Source organism: Ambystoma mexicanum, chromosome 4p (genome assembly GCF_040938575.1).
Source record: "Ambystoma mexicanum isolate Mex_15411 chromosome 4p, UKY_AmexF1_1, whole genome shotgun sequence".
Classification (NCBI taxonomy): domain Eukaryota; kingdom Metazoa; phylum Chordata; class Amphibia; order Caudata; family Ambystomatidae; genus Ambystoma; species Ambystoma mexicanum.
Window position 1 is genome coordinate 759,407,838 of NC_090927.1, and position 18,312 is coordinate 759,426,149.

Consider the following 18,312-nt stretch of genomic DNA (forward strand, 5'->3'; position numbering starts at 1 on the left):
GGATTACTTGAAAATGTACTTTTAAATTGTTCGGGGACACGAACAGTGTCCGCATTCAGGACACGCGATTAGTGTGGGCGTGGTCACATGATCCCTTTGCGAACATGTCCGCGAAGGAAGCGCCTATCCGCAGGACACCAAATGCACGGACATTGGTTTGCGCATGCGCGTTGATGTTCTACGGACACTGTTCGGGTCCTGAAGTAATTAAAAGTGCGTCACACGTCAAACGAACATTTGTGGACACCGCGTGTGTTCTAGAACAGTTTGAACTTGCTAGCGAACACTACGGACAGGTATAGTGTTCTTTAGGACACTTTAATTTTCGTTTCTTTACGAACATTTCAGGACATCGCGTGTGTTCTTGGAACAGTTTCAACTTGCTAGCGAACAGTACGGACAGGTATAGTGTTCTTCAGGACACCTCCATTTTCATTTATTTACGAACATTTCAGGACACCAATTGTGTTCTTAGAACAGTTTCAACTTGCTAGCGAACACTACGGACAGGTATAGTGTTCTTCAGGACACTTTAATTTTTGTTTCTTTACGAACATTTCAGGACACCGCGTGTGTTCTTAGAACAGTTTCAACTTCCTAGCGAACAGTACGGACAGGTATAGTGTTCTTCAGGACACCTCCATTTTCATTTATTTATGAACATTTCAGAACACCCGCGCTGTCCGCGGACACCTACATTGTTTTTTTTTTTTTAAACGAAAACTAATTACAACACAATATAAAAATGTAACTTTATTTAACATATATTAATAATTTATGACAGAGAAGGTGAGGCAGAAACGGAAACAAAAACAGGAGAATTAGGGGTTTCAACATGATTGGTATCAGGTGAAAAAGGGATGGAAGTCTCATCAAAATGTTTTGGGTTATGGAGAGGGTTTGGGGGTAATTGACTGGGATATATTGAGGGGGGACAAGTACACGTGGGGCAATGGTATGAGGTTTTTGTTTTAAAATGATCTTCAACAAAAGTTTTCAAAATATATATATGTTAAATGTATATAAAATAATAATAATTAAATGGTTTATATTGTAAAGTGTTTACCATTAGTTTCACTATCTTGTGACATTTCCTCATGTGGGAAATGCTCCTCTAGCCATTCCAGAGTACTAGACATTTCTGTGAGAAAAAAAAGATAATACTTTTTTTAATCTAATACAGAAAGTTTATAAATATATGAGTAAAATGAAGTACACTTACTATTTGAGGTAAGACATGTTCAAAGTACTCTGTAGGCCTGGTCTTGTTCTTAGTTGTGGAGTGTCTGTGAGGTAATTATGTTGGAAGCCAATTTATCTTCTTCTGGTATATTCCATTTTAGAACATATTGTATTTAAATGAATGGTTAGTGTGTTACATATATGGCTTACATTTCTTATGTATTACTACACATAATGTGTATGTGTCCTGCTTTTTGAATTTGTTAAATGTTCCTATGTTATGATATAACAATCAAACATACCCTCCCAGAGTTTTTAGGTAGTGATACTGTTCTCCAAACATGTCCGCGGACATTAAGTTCAGTAGAAGAGGTTCAGTATGTTCCATATTACATGTACATAAAGTCAAAGTTATTATTGTTAAGTTTTGCTGCTAAAAAGCTATGAAATTCAGTGAACAAACTTTGTTAAAGGGACGTTATGGTTAAGTTGTGCTACTGAAAACCTATGAAATTCAGTGAAAAAACTTTGTTAAAGGGATGTTATGATTAAGTTGCTGTTAGGACAGTTTTTCTGAAGTCCAACTAAGGGCTTAGTAAAACCATTCTACTGAGGCAGTAAAAGACTCCACTCTTAGTATAAGGCTGTACCACCTGAGTTCAGGGTAGCGTAGACAGAACAGCCAGGTTTACCTTAGGAGGGAGAGAGGGCAGTAGATACAGTACAAGTGAAAATTGTAATGCAAATGATCCAAAGAAACACTGAAACCCTATCTATTGTAAAAATAAAGGATTTAATTAAATACAGGTAAGCCCAGATAAATGTAGGGGTTAAGTAAGTACTAACACATTATGAGAAATCATAATATAAAACACAACACTATACTTGAAAGCACACAGGCCAAAGTATAGACCTTATTTCGAACACCTAACAGTAGTTCTAGGGAAGTCAAAACCCCGTTATACACATTTAGTATACGTCAAGCCTATTCTTTGGGGATAAAAGACCAATGGTTACTTTCAGATTACTTTTGGTAATACAGTAGGCCCTTCCAGTTGTACAGTGACTCTTGGAACAAATCACATAAACAGTCAACTGGACAATATACTTTTGGTGAATAGTGAAACACTTATTCTAGGTGCAGTAAAAACCTATAACTACTTTTGTCATAACACACAGTTATACCAGGTGAGTAAAACCTAAGGATGTAATATGCAATTACAGATGCTTTGGAAATCAGGGAAACCCATATTGAGGTAAGCAATAACTCTGGTACCTTGTTTTGGATGGCACACAGCTAACACAAGGTAAGTAAAACCCACTTACTTTAACTTCACAATGAAGGGGAAAGTAAAACACAATGTCACACTTTACTGATTAATTATTCTAGGTAGGCAACAACCTAATGTAGACTTATTAAGGACAGATTAGCAGCAAGTCAGGGGAAGCAAGACCCAGATGGGGGACACTCATGCAGTTATCCTAACAGGACTAACCTGGTGATACCAACAGTTGGAGGACACTCATACAATTACCCTTTAGGAATAATCTGGTGAAACCAACACATTACTTTTGTAAAAAGGCACAACCTAATCACAGGAGAGTAAAACACATTTACATCTACTTTCTTTTAGACTGGCAAAACAGTGGCTAAGGAAGAAAAGATGTTAGCCATACTTTAAAGAATAGTGCATCACACGTTCAAGATCAGTAAGAACTTTGGTAACTGGTCACTCTTAGAATTACAGTTACACACCAACTCTTTACAAGTAAGTAAAAACACTTGATTCCTTTTCTAGGCAGAAGTCCCAATCCCTTTAAAGTCTTTCCCTTAGAGCATGAGTGGTCTCAGTGGCAGAAGGGGGGGGTCACTAGGCCTAGTGACAAACAGGCAGTGTTAGAATAAGTTCTTTAGTAGCAAAAGTCAGAGTTTCCTTAGGAAAAGTGGCAAACAAGTGAGTACTTTACTTCTAGGGTTAGAATAGGGCCCAGGGGCTTCACAGAAGACACCCCAGCAGGATTCTAGCAGTGGGACTGGGTGTCCTGGACGAGGGACCTCCCAATCACAGAAAACACCCCAGGACTACACAGAAATCCCAACAGGCTTAAGGTAAGTATATACCCAAGCCAAAACAGTACCTCAGCAATGAAGAAGAGATTGCAGCAGGCAAACTTCAGGGACTGCAGCCAAATACCCGGTTACTGGATTCCTTGTCCTGGAGACGGAACACAAGATCTCAGAAGGGACTTTGCAGCAGGGATCGATGAAGAAGGCTCTAGGCAAGATTTCTCTTGCAGCTGAATGCGGTTTTGAGGGTTTGGTGCCTTTTCAAGGAGCACAGAAGAAGACAGAAAATCGCGGTTGAATTCTCGTCATTAAAAAGGTCCAGCACTCTTGTGAGGGGACTTTTTGGACTAGATTCGTGTCTCTGGAGATAGACCAGGATGCCTACAAAGTTTCAGCAAGATTCGGAATTCGGAAGACTGTGCACCGCACAGTGGCTGGAGGTCCCAGGGTATTGAGGTATTGCAAGAAGGCAAGGTTGCAGCAACCCGTGGGATGGCTCAAAATGCAGGTCTTCTTGAGTCTAGTGGTTCTCACTAGGGTCTGGGTTCGGGTCATCGTTTTCGGCGACCCCAGCTCGATCAGGAGGAAGGTATGTATAGGCTCCAGTTACACATCAGGCTCTCCGGTCGCTGGAAATCATTCCCACCGCTTTTCCTTTGTCATCCTCTTTGGTTTTCTGTTCCAGTGGTCGACATGACTTCAGCTTCAAGGTTTCCAGTATTTATCAGGAACTGCAACACAACCTCAGCATTCTCTCTCCGCATTTTACAAGAAAGGGGCGTCTGGCTGTCCAATCAGGACAGCCAACCCCCCACTGGGATTTGGCCCAGTTGAAGGAAGACCTAAGACAAAGGAGGGGGAAGTTTGGGACCCCTCCCCCACTTCCTGTGCTTACAGACTGACTGGAGCATGGGCGGGGTGTCCAGGGGACTCCCGCCGAAGACAAAACTCAAACAAAGGATTTTCCCACCCTGGATGTCAGGGGAAGGAACAAGAAACAACAAGAAACACTAAAATGGCAGAAAAAGAAGACAGGGGCCATTTTGGTAAAAATGAGCACCCTTAGGTGCCTTTACTGCAGCCGTGATTACAGCACGCGGTAAAGGTGCACCAAATTAGTAAAAGGTATCACTGCCACCAGCCATTAAAGGTAAGCTTGTCACTGTAACAGAATTGTTACAGTTTAAATGTGAAAGGGGATACATTGTATCTCCCCAGCACTCCACATAAGGTGGGGTGTGCTGGTTTCACAGAATAAAATTTAAAAGGGATCCGAAGATCCTTTCTACCCTTGGGAACTGTAGTTCACTCAAGGTTAGCACAAGAAAGTTAAATGGGGAGCCCCTAGGGCAACCCAGCAACAACAGGCACTTATTGCCAATAAGTTGTTAGACATGATAACTTTAAAAAGACACTATGGAGAGTCTTAAAAATGACACCCATAAAAAGAGTTAAAGACAGGTGAGTGTGGAAAAAGGTTTCCACTCACTGAGGTATTAATGGAAAATATCTCACTAGAAAAGCAAAAAGTTCTGGAGTTGAACCAGGCAAGGAAGATTTACCAGCCCTGTGGAAATCTTACCTAACACTCGTCCCCCCCCCAAACTAAGGAACAGGGGAAGCTAATCCTCACCTGGATAGATCTCTTGTTTCTAGTCGGTTAAACTGTTTGCAGAGTCAACTAGCAATCTTTTTGTAACCCTTGCTGTGATACTTTTTCTTATATTAGTTATCATTTGCAAACTATATGATCTACAAGTAGTGTTGGGCACTTTACTCTTGTCTATGGTATAGGGGATCTGTTTAAACAGTCCCTCAGAAGTTGTGACAACCTCTGAACCTACAATAGGCTTTTTAAAGGGGTTCTTATAAAGAAATCCCTTAGACCTAGAGGGGTCTCCATGATACCTCACCACCTCTCTCACATGAGCAGGTTGGGTCTCAGGTATCCTAGTTGGAGGGGTTGTGGCAAAGCATTGTACATCCTTCCACTTCCTCTTAGATCTGTTTTTACCTTGGTTAGGGTTTTCCCTTCTAACTCTAGGATTTACAAGGGGGTCTTCAGCAGAAGAGCCCACAATGTCAAGGGGTTTAGCCTTAGACATATCTTTTCTGGATTTCCACCAGCTTTGAGGTTTACCAGTCCTCAAAGGCCTAGTTAGGTTTCCATCTTGTCTATCCACCCCTTCCTCAGAAGTAGTGTGGGTCAAAGACTTTAGAATTGGAACTGAAATGGTAGAGCATGGTTTGTGCTCCCATTTCCCTAATAGTCTAGATTTTGATTTGCCTTTGTTAGAGGGTTCCCTTCTAACATTAGGACTTTCAGTAGGATTCGCTATAGAGGATCCTACAGGTGTAGAGTGGTCTCTTGAAACAGAGACCCTAGCCTTGTCAGAAAACCTATCCATCTCTCCTGTAGGAGTAGATGGAGTCACAGGCTTTTTATTAGAAGGCCTAGTAAGAAAGCTACTCTTAGGTTTCTTATAACTCTTTTTGGTGTTCAGTTTTTCAGGCCTAGAAGTTACATTCTGGGCACTCTGAACTAAAGGAGAAAACTCAATTCCTACCTTGGGGTAAAGGAAACTCCTTGCCCTCTTAGGGTTGTTAAAAACACCTAAGCTTTGTACATCCATCTGGATCACCTCCACTGTAAGTGGGTTTTCAGGTGTACCCATGTTTAGAGTTTTAGGAAGCATTTCCACTGTAAGTGGGTTTTCAAATGTTTCAGCCACTACAGGTTTAACTGAAGGGGCCTTTATTCTAAAGGACATACACCACACAGGGTGTGTGACATGTGACATGAACACTAAGGTTCTTGTCAGGTTCAACAAAGTTTTTAGACAGTGTTATAGATTGGACAGGAATATATAAGTTTCTATCCACAGGGCGAACCACTTCCACTCTAGGTGGGTTTTCAAGAGGTTCTATAAACTCAGTGGGCCTCATTACGACCCAGGCGGTAAGTTACCGCCTGGGCCGTGACTTTACCACCATGGCGTAAACTACGTTTACGCCATGGTGGTTGGCGGACTTACCGCCCCATTCCGAGGTCGGCGGGGCGGTAAGTCCCCAATCCCCATTTACCCTTCCCCATTCCCATTTTTGCCCCATAGGGCATAATGGGAGTGGGGAAGGCGTTAATTACGCCACCGTAAATTACGGTGGCGTAATTAACTCCATGGTACCTTAGCGCCATGGATTTTAACACCTGCTAAAAGCAGGTGTTAAAAGCGCCATGGCGCTAAGGGACCTCGTAGTTGGCGGTAAGGGGTCGGCGCAGCTAACGCTGGCGTTAACCCCTTACCGCCAGGGTCGTAATGAGGCCCAGTGTTAACTGAAGGTGGGGTCACAGCAGTGACCTGGTTAATGGTATTACACCATATGGGTAGTAGGACAGAAGTTTTTAAGTTTCTGGGAACTAGTTGAACCACTTCCACTACATGTGGTTTTTTCAAGAGGCTCTATCACCTTAGTCAAGTTTGGATTGGTTACAACACTTTTTAAAGTGTACTCTTGAAGTAGGAGGAAATGCAAGGGTTTATGGCCTATACATGTTGGAAGTGGGTGGCGTTGTATAACAGTTGGTATTTTGAAAATGTTTACCTGCTTCCTTTTTGTACCACTGTTTCTTTATGCATTTGGTTGCTGTTGGTGGTTTACAAGTATTGTGGCGTTGTACTGTGCTAGTGCAGAATTCTGACGGTAGTTACGTACCTGTTGGCATATTGTAACTGCTCATACTTTGGAAGAGTTTTACAATATGTTTGTAGCACAGTAGTTGTTGAAGGTTGAGTTGGGTTGTTTGAATGCTGCAAATAACATTGTCATATTCTGTTTTCATTAGATACCAGGTGGCGTATTCTAACTGTTTACAGTGTCCCATTCGTAAAGGGTACGTTTAGACGGTTGTGCATTCCTGTTGCTACTTGGACATCTGTGTATATTCTGAGGCGTTAGTGTACAATTATGGAGTTACGTGATGATAGGTCTTTATGTCTTTGAGTTGTATGACTATTCTTGAAGAGCTGGTGACTGATTTGTGTACGTGGTGGTTTCAGAGGTTACTGAGGATAGTTTTGAACCCTCATACTTAGCATTTCCCTTTCCGTGTATCCTGTGGAAACTACTGCTACTGTGATTTGTGTACACATATTGTTTCTGTGAGTGTATTCATTGGGTTAATTGGGGATAGAAATATCCAACACACACTTTAGTGCATTTCATTAATGCTTGCAGTGTTAGGGAGAATTCTCCAGAATGGCTAATTTCCCTTACCTACAGAGTCCCTCAGCAGCTTTGCTGGATTTCTAGGATTTATTTTTTTCACCTGGTAAGAGTGGGAGCCTTTTTTCCCACTCTTACATGTGTTTTGCTGTGTGTGTTTTAACATTTTCTGTGTTCATAGACTGTGGAGCCTCATCTACTCCATAGGCATCATCTTTTTACTGTGTGTTAAACAGCACCTTCAGTGCAGTGACACAGGGTTGTCTTTTAGACTTCCCAACTCAGACTCCATTTTCTGGGACTGAGTATTGTCTCACAGAACAGGTAAAATTGCCATTAACTTTATTTAGTCTCTTTAATCCACAGACCCAGTACACCCCATCTACATGGAGTATTGGAAAGGGTTTATACTTATTCCTTTTTTTCTATTTCTTTTGGAACACTGTTTCGCTTCCTTTACATCAAGACTTGGCTGGTGGCAGTGGTAGCTACCCTATTTTTCCTACCGTGGTTATCTTAAATAACCTTGGTATTGTTTTAGGCTATCTTGGTAGCCTCAAACTTAAACCCGCTAGACCATATAAGTTTTTATACGGTTGCGGCTGGGTTTATTCGCCATTTTTTTTTTAAAATGTCTGTCTCGTGTTTTACTCTGTGCGCCAAACCAGGTTTGGTTCCTTTGTTCACCGTCTTCTCGCGGGCTTCTCCGCTGTTAGGGAGAATTCTCTGTTTAGACTGAATTTACTAACCTAGTGAGGTCCCCCAGCAGCTTTGCTGGATTTCTGGAGTTTGTGTTTTTCCATCCTGCCAAGAGTGAGACTCTTTTCTCCCACTCTTGGACATCTATGTGTGTAATTCCTTTTGAAATGTCAATGTGTTCGATGGGCTATGGGGTCTTTTACTCCATAGGGTCTCATATGTTTTTCTATGTGTGTTACACCGCACCCTACGTGCCGTAACACGGGGGCGCCCTAGCAGGTCCCCCACCATAGACTCCATACCCGGGGACTGAGTACTGTATCCCCGGGCATGTAAAGTCACCATTGGCTTTACTAGACCTAAATTTACTAACAGAACTAGTACAAACCATCTTATTGTGGACGTACTAGTAGGGGTAATTCGATTACTCCTGGATCTGTTACTCGAGGGGGCACTGTCCCGTCCCCCCTCGTCGAGTGTTGGCTGGTGGCAGTGGAAACTACTTGTTATGTTCGTCCCCGAGCATAACCCTATGGGACCCGTCCCATTGTTGGAGATTGATACTTTTTCTCATTCATCTCTGACGTACCACCGATCTACTTATCTTAAATAGGTTTATCGAGTGGTATTTTCTGCCAGAACTCGGTTTGTAAAATGGCGTCTGTGTTCGTCTCTGTGACTCCTAAACCAAAGGTTGAGCACTTTGTTCCACTTTTGGCGGGCCTCTGTACAGAGACCCTCCAAAGTGGTGCCATTCTGTCTGGGTTATCAGAGGGGTGTGGGAGGGGGTTTAGGCACCCTGGACCGAGTTGCCTTGCCAACTCCGGTCACACTCTGGAGTGATTGGCCCAGGTGGTGAGCCTTCCCGCTCACCACTTAGCATGTGTTGATTGACAGCTAGGCTGAATGAATGGGGGTTTTCTGCATAAAAGCAGGGCTTTTGGGACTGGATCTTCAGAAGTCGCCACAGGACCTAAGAATCCGACGAGGGTAACGCTGAGCCGACCTGCACGACGACACCTCCGGTGGAGCCCTGCGGAACCGACTCACCTCTTCCTGACGACAGAGGAGATCTCCCTGCCGGAGAGTCTCTTCCCCTGGCTGGTGGGAACAACCAGCCCCCTTTGCTTTTTATTCGCCTCAGGACGCGGTGGTCGAATTGCCCGTGCAGAAGCACCTCGGCAACCGGATAGCCACTACCCCTGAACCGCGACCAAAAGGTGGTGCCTTGTGACGGAGCACTCCGCGGCTGGTCTCTTCCCTGGTGGTGCACCGGACTTCATTTTCTTCGACGACGAGATCATCTCTACTCTTGGCAAAGAACCAACGTGCATCCACCACCAGGAACAACTGCCCCCCGCCAGAGCTGCCCTCCACAACAAGGTACTGTGTCCGCCTGTCTTCCCTTTCGATCGGTTCGAGTGAGGTGTCTTAATCCTCTCCGTTCCGTTGGGTCGCCTCCAAGCTTTTCTCATTCATTGTTCTGAACTGGTTCTATCCACAGATAACAATTTGCAATACAGACTTGAATGCATCTCCACTAGAGACTTTTTGGGACATCGCGCCTTGCCTCTCTCCGAGTGGGCCTGGCCTCTGAACTTTACAATCTATTGTGATTCTTGCCTTCCTGCCTTGCATTTTATCCGATAGGATCGAACTGTGTTGATTTCGTAACTTGCCTATCTTTTTCTCTCCCGTCCTAACTAATATTCGAGTGTCATCTGGGTTGAGGTATACACCTCTGTCTGAAAATAAGTGGTACCAGTAGAACCTAGAGTTGTCGATATTGCTAGGGGGATTGATCGTCTACTCTGTAGAGTAATTGTGTTTGATTTGTTTGCCGTGATTTGCCTTAGTGTTTTTCATAGACATTTTGTTATAAATAAATACCTTAATATCTTTACACTAAGCCTCGTTGCGTGTTTGCTTGTCTTGCTGTGAAGAATTTCCCTATTTTGTATACTCCACATACTGCTCAACTTTTCTTGAGAGAAGTCTGACTGCTCAGCCACAGCTACCACGTGAAACTGTGTGGTGCAGACTGCTACCAAGTGGGTTCACCGTCAACGCCTGTAGTCCTAAATCTTTTGCAGTGGTCCCAGAGGGAACTGCACAGGTTTCCGCCTAACATCCGCAGAAGCCCTCCTTAGGCACCTGAAAGTCTGGGTAGGCAGGATGTAAGGGAGGGGTTTTAGGACCCCTGCCATGGGTTCCCTTGGTAACCCAAGTCGCACTCCTGTTTGATTGGCCAGGTGACTGTTCCGTCAGTACAGCAACCCTGCTGTGTGATTGACAGCAAGGCTGTGTGAATGGGGAAAACTGCATAAAAAACAGGTCTCTGGGATTGGAAAGTCAGAGTCGCCACTGGAACGAAAGAACTGACAAGGAGGTGGCAGAGGAGGACCCCTACACCGACTGAACCGCCCGATAAAGCCCTGATGCAGGTCCGAATCTTCAGACTCCGACAACAGAGAGGATCCTCCAGAAATCTTCTTCCCCTGAGCTGGTGAGACCAACCAGTTCACCCAAACTTCAAGCCAGGACTCCCTCCTCTGGTCGAATAAGCTGTACAGAGCTACAGTGTGCCGGATAGCCAGGAAGGTCAAACCCTGCTTGGGTATTAGGAGCGCACCTTTTATTCGTTGCTTTGCTCTGCTGCTGGTTTCTTCCCTGGGTAGTGCAGGAATCTCCAGTCTTCCTACTTCGTGTCAGTCCGACAGTTGCTTCAGGAAGCTTGAGCCTGCAGGAACTACCAGGAATGTCCGCCTCAGCTACGGCTTCTTCTCCATATAAAGGTACTGTGCAAATCTGGTTGTTCGTTTCGTTCAGCTGCAGTGAAGCTGTGTTAAACCTTTCACCAATCCGAGGGCTTGTCCTTCTCTTCTCTTTGAACAAACTTTTCTACTCACCAACTTCGTCCAGAACTCTTGGCAAAGACTTAACCGTGAACTACCCTAAACTGTGTGATCTTGAGCAAAAGACGTTTGTCTTACTGACTTTGGCCCTAAGCCTTTTTGATTTGATTCCATCACTGTAGTTCCTCTTTCTAGATTGCCCTGCTTACTTACCTGTTGGTGTTACTCAATTTTAACCTAACTTTGTCTTTCCCGACCTTTTTAAATTGCTGGAGTGATATTTTGCTCACACTTCATTTTGAGTTTAAACTTGTCCAGAATCTATTGGGAGTGGTGTGGTGTGTAAGTAACGTGATTTTTCAACTGCTTTACTTTAGTGAGATGTTATACAACTGATGTGTAAATAAATGTATATTCTTTTACTCAGAAACCTTGAGTCAGTGTTTGTTTGAATCATAGTAATTGCTGTCCTTTGTGTAACTATTTGATACTGCTCACTTACTCTTGAGATAAGTCTGGCTGCTCAGCCATCGTACCACTTTACTGTGTAGTACAGGCTTGTACCAAAGGTGAATTTGTACTGCCACTTGTAGTCTTAATTGTGTGTGGCGTTCCTAAAGGGTATTGCATATAATTCTGCCTAACACTGGTGTACAGCGGTGAGGATCAAGTATAGTAATTACACGTAGAGTGCTGCTATTACCTTGGATCAACTAACCACAAGGCTAACATCACTACAGAGCAATATTATTCATGTCTGTTATGGAACGCTACAATCAGGAGACCCTCCTTAGCTACACTGTGGATTATCTAAACAATCTGTGTAGAGAAAGGAATCTCTCTGTTAAAGGCAAACAGTCTGAAGTGATAGAAAGATTGTTAGAGAAACAAAGTCTGGAGAGTGGGTCTGAAATACCCGACCGCTCAGCAAATGTCGAAAATAATGAGGATGATAATGTGTCTATTATTGATGAGTTAGAGGAAGAAGATGTGTCTCCTAATATAGGCCTCACTGCTCCCCTACCTGCTCAGCAACCTCAACCTTTGTCCACTGGGACCCCACCAGGTCCTACACTCAGTCCTGAATTCATTGCTCTAGAAAAGATGAGACTTGAACTGGAATTCAAATGTTTAAATGCTCAAAATGAACACAAAACACCAAAATCTTAAGCTCAGAGAAATGGAGTTGAATCATGAACTAGAAATGAAAAGGTTATCTCTTGAAAATGCTTCTCTCCAAGAGTCTTCTAGGTCTTCCAGTCCTAAGAGACCCTGTATGCTTAAAGAAATCGTGGGTATGTATGATGTTAAGCTTGATATTTTGGATTGGTTGGAAATGTTTTAATATAACCATGGTATTCAAGGTCTTACAGGGAATCAGTTGCTTCCCTGGCTCTTCTCTAGGCTACCCACTGTTGCATCTGATGTTGTGATGGAGTTGGGGGAGGTGGATAGGATGGACTATGAGTGTGTGAAGCTAGCTTTAATTGCTAGATTTGGGAAGACCACTTCCTAGTACCTTAAGAGGTTTAGGACCCTCAAAAAGCATGATGGTACCCCTTGGGCTACCTGGGTATGTGAATGTTTGAAAAACTTAGATGGTTGAGTTAAGGGTTACAGAGTAAACACTTATGAAGGTATGAGGTGTCTTGTTATGTTGGAGTCAATTTATGATGCCTGCTCTCCTGAGCTCAGACAGCACTTGGCTGATTCTGAGGAGATAGCGACAAAGAAGTTAGCTAAGACTGCTGACTGTTAGGTTGCCAACAGGGCTACTCACAAGGATTCTGTGGCAACGCAGAAGAAGGATGAGGGAAAGCAGCCAAAGAAAGATAACAAGGAGAATTCTACTACCTCCAATCCAAAAGAGGGCCACAAACAGCAACATAAGGGTAAACCACAGGGAAAACCGAATTAGGCTAGTGCACCATCTGGACCCAAACCAGATGGAGGTCAGAACAAACCCCCATTGATCCAGACATTTGACAAATGTTATGTTTGTGGGTCAACTGACCATGTGAAAGGGGATCCCAGATGTAAGTGTAAACATTCAGGGATCCACACTGTCTCCTTAGCCTTCTCCCCAGAGGAAGAAGTACCTATGGCAAGTGGAAACTTTCACCTACTGGCTGATGAACCCATGAGAGTCTCAGCTAGTGTTTCTTTAGTGTCCCCGGGCTTGTGGGAACAACAGAATTTAGATGTCTATAATTCCATCTCAGATAATACTAAAGATTATTATAAAGATAGTGTTCTTGTGAATGGCCAGGAGACTCCTGCCATCAGAGACACTGAAGCCAGCATAATGGTGGTGGATGAATCATTTTTCAAGGTGGAGAATGTTGCTAAGGCACCCAAAATCCTCACCAAGTTAGCTGGAGGTCCTGTGCAAATGCTTCCCCAGTTACCATCTCTCATCCAGTGTGATGATATGACTGTCAAACTACCTGTTAGCGTGCAGAGTGAAGTGCCTGGGAGATTTCTGTTGGGTAATGACCTGAAAACTCTTGGTGTTGTGTCAAGCACCCCCAGGCCTCCCAGTAAGAGGAGACATGGGCCCACTAGGCCTGCAAGGGAGAGGACCTTAAGAGGCTCTCCAGAGGAGTTGATAGAGGAAACTATCACTCCCACTCCACAGGAGTTGCTCACTACCATTTCAAAAAAGACAGAGGCAAAGGGGAAACCCAAGACCTCCAGGAAAAAGTCAGACAGCCGCCATGTGCTACCAATAAGGACATCTCCAAGATTGTCCAAGATCACACCTGTGATCCCTCCACCTGCTGAGGCAGAGTGGGAGGTACGACCATGTGTGGTTGAGCCAGTTTCTTAAGAGTCTGCTCTGCAAGAACATGTTTATCCTGGGTGTAGTAGACCATGCTACAAGATACCCAGAAGCCATACCTACGAGAACTGTTACGGCTCAGTCTGTGGCTAAGGCTCTACTTGGTATTTTTACCAGAGTAGGGTTTCCAAAGGAAGTGATATCTGACAGGGGATTCAATCTTATGTCCCACTACATGCAAGCCATGTGGAAAACTGTGGTGTCACTTACAAGTTCTCTACAGCATACCATCCACAGACAAATGGACTGTTAAAGAGGTTTAATCTCTAGATTAAGAAGAACATGATAGGTGCTTTATAAGAACCCCTTAAAAGAAAGTGGGACCTTCTACTGCCATGCCTTCTCTTTGCTTATAGAGAAGTCCCTGAGGAGGGAGTTGGTTACAGTCCCTTTGAGCTTCTCTATGGCCATCCAGTCAGAGGTCCATTGGCCCTGATTAAGGAGGGGTTGGAGAGTGCTCCTTCCCCCAATCCATTCAGAGTTACTGACTATGTAATAGGTCTCCGGAGCAGAAAGTCACACATGATGGCAGAAGCTAGTGATAACTTAAAAGCAGGTCAGGCTCTGGTCATACATTGACATGACCAGAAGGCCAGCATGGTTGAGTTTACTCAAGACCAGCGTTTGGCAGCGGAAATAGTTCAAAATTATTACTAATTGCCTGTGAAGGCCTTTGATTATTGTCAAGTTTGACAGTGCAGAATGTGCACAGTATCGAGGTGTTCGTAATTTTGTATTTGTGTTCAGCTATAAGGTACAGAGCTAATTGAAACCATTGGGATTCCTCATTGCCTTCTATTTTCTGCATTATATCTAGAGTTTTGGTGCTCTTTCTATAGAAAGTTCTACGACAACACACACATACTTGGTTTGGCATTTCAGCAGATGTGTTTTTGAACCTTTGTATTTCTTTTCTGTATGTGTGATATAAAAAGTTGAAAGCTGCACTGTTGTCAGTACTGTTGTCTGAAAATGCTGGAGTTTGTAGTGCTCTTCAGTTCCACAATATTTCCTTTGGATGTGCTCTGTTTAATCGAGCACTTGTTTGGCTGTACCGTGTAGGAGAATATCATTTAAATGTTGAAGTGCTAAAGCTGGACTTTTTGCATAGTACAGTTTGTAAACTAGATTTCTGACTGTTGAATGGTGGACTGCTAACATTTTGATACGGTGGAAGGTGCTTTTGCGAGCAGGTCCAGAAATACAGGCTAAGGAATGTCCTTGTATTCCAGTGTAGTTGCGCACTGGACAGAGTCCATAGTTTGTATTATTTTTATTTTTATTTTTATTTTCTCGTTGCCTTTGACATACTGATTGAGGAATTGCTGCAAAGATGTGATTAAGCATTGGCGAACGTTACACTTTGATGTGCAAGGCCATTTGCAGGTAAGTCGTATTGCTTTGGTGGAATGGAGAGTGCCACATAAGTTTGATGGGGATATTTCTGAAAGTTGTGTTTCCTCTTCCATTATGGTATTGTGTACCTTTTCATACCCTCGCCCACTCCGATGTAAGGCAATTTGGTTTGTTTGTTCTTGTTTGTATGATTCTTCATTGAAGTATGGCTCTCTGTTGGTGGTGTGACCCCACTCACCTGTACAGATGTGGCCAAAGGTATCAATGCTGACATTGCATTTGTTTCGAAGTAGTGCTTGTAATTTACCAATTAATCTTGTTACTGGTTTCATTCTGTTCAAAATTATAATGAACAATTTCTGTTTCACGCTCATTGCAATGTCTACAAGAGCTTCTAGGATTACTTTTCTGCAGTAGGTTTTGAAGGTTGAGTGTGATTTCTGCCCTCTATTTGTAAGGTTCTCAAGGACTCTGTGGTGGAACATTTTTTGTAAAATTACTTGTGGTTACATTAGCATTTGTATGTGCTCTCTTAGCAGTAGTGTGCGTTGCACTGTACTTAGTGGTTTTGTTTTCATTCTCACATTTTGACAGATCAACTATACTGTCTTTACTGGTAGATGCATCCGTTTTCCTTAATGACTGCATTACCTCTTCTCCTTCAACTTTCTGTTCACGTTCAGCTTGCAGTGCATGGCTTCTTTCTGTGTTTTTAGATTGCGTGGCTCTCTTTCTGTGTTGCTTTCTACGGAGATACAGTTTGGTAGGCATTTTGTAGTAGCTGTTTGCGAAGAAAGGGAAGTGTGGGTGTGCACAAATTGAAATCTATATGTGTGCAATGTGCATAAGTGGGTCAATAGGCGAGTAGGCATTTAACTGGAAGTGTGTCACTGTGCAGTGGTGTCTAACTTTCGGTTGGGGACAGTATCTATGAGGGGATTAGTCTAATGGTGGTGACATAACAAACACTGAGCACCTGTAGAGGTGTTTTCAGTAACAATGAAGTACATACTGGTGGATGGTCGCTAATACAATAGTGTACTTTTCTAGTAAGACATACAACAGTATGATGGTATTGTACTTACTTTGTTGCTTGCTGAGGGTAGGTTTATTGCAGGCAGTATTTTGAAGTGCACACTCCAGTGGCTTTCCGCAGAGAGGTGGGTACTGCATCCGTATAAGAAGATGGTAACAAAATATGTTGGTTTATGGCATAGTGCTTACATGTGTGCAATACATTCTTAAAAACCATAGGGGGATGTCTTGGCAGGAAGAGGAAGTGTGTGTGTATAAATGGAAGGGTTACGATATGAATGGGCACTTGGGTGCATAAGCATGTTTTTTGAGGGGGTATGTGGGTTATTTGGGAGTGTATTGTGTGACTTGTTATGAAACACGAGTGTGTATTAGTGTAGGCCTATTTACTTTTAAAATGCAGTCCTTCTCATTGTGGAAGGATGGCAAAAAGGTGCAGAAAGATGTACAGAGTGCAAAGCTGAATGTTTTTGTGTGTGCATTTGCATGTACTCCTCTGCATATGTATGCTTGCTACATGAGTGCATGCATTGCTTTTGGGCTTTAATTTCCTGATGCAAATTTATGAATTTTACTGTTGTGTATGCACACATACATTTTCTTTTTGCTTAACTACTGTTGTTATCTATGACGTGCGGTAGGAAACTTTCGTTATGCTTGCAATGTATACACTTGGCTTAGTTTAGTGGGCAAGGCTGCGTGATCATTTTGTGTGTGATTTTTACAAATTTGATAGGAGGTGCGTTAATCGGGGAAAGCATTGTAAATTGACGGAAGAAAAGAACAGAGTAACCGTTTCCATATACCAATGTCTATTATGGGCAAATTGCATCTATGCCATCACTTACAACTGTAGAAGCCATTTAATGGTAGGTGATGGGAGAAATAACAGTACAATTTTTGACTAAGTTACGGAGAATCACTCCTAGGTACCCTCTTGCTACGAACTTATAATACAGTTGCCACTGTACTGTACAAAAAATAGCAATACCTACTAGGCGTGGTGATGGGTAGTAATGCCGATGTATGTGGGTGCAGAACTCGTAGATCGTTGTACAGTACTTTCCCGTGCAGGTGCATTTGATTTACAGGACATTTGACCTCTGCGTGTTTAATGGTTGGTATGGGCTGTTCAATAGATGTGCTAGCGTTACATGCAAAATTCTTGTATGTAATTGGTGCATAGGTAAGTAATCGTTTAACTGTAGCCAATTAGGGAGTGCTGGTAAAAGAGTACTGGAAAGGGAAGAAGAACTGGCCCTGCTTTCTTGGGGCATGGCCCTCACAGTAGCTGGGCAACGTGCACATGCTGCATGCTGTCCTTCTTAATGTGCTTGTCATGGAAATGGGACTACGGATTATCGATTCTGGTTTAAGTATGCTTTTCTGTTCCATGCTAGGATGTTCTTCTGTCCCCTTGAGAACTGTAATTTTTCTAGTGTGACGCTTGTCAGTGGGGTTGATTTTTTTTCCCACTATTTAAATGAGTCATCTGTTGCAGTATGTACAATGTACGCTGCAGACATCCTCACAGTGGAATTTTCATACAATTCTGTCTACCACCACTGTCAACAAGTTATCTTAAACATATTTTAATCAATATTTACTCCAAACATAACAGTAAAAACAACATAAAAAGCCATATACAGTGTTCATCATTTACGAAAGCCGTAATGGACAAGATGGAAAGAAAACAACACTTCACACTTATGGCTGTAGTTCACATCACAATGTTTACGATCCATCAACATTGGTTATGGATAGATATGCGCCATGGTGACAGTGTAACCGCCCTTTTAACTCACTGCGTCCTGAAGGCGGGTCCTGGGACACTACTGACAAGCTTTTGCTGCAACAGTGCTGTCCTTTCCCCCAGAAACACATCAGATTGTAGACGCCATTATACCATATTTGTGTATAATAGTTATGCGATTCAGTCACACTATTACTAACATCACGCCAAATAACCAATGTTGATAGATCGTAAACATTGTGATGTGAACTACAGCCATAAGTGTGAAGTGTTGTTTTCTTTCCATCTTGTCCATTGC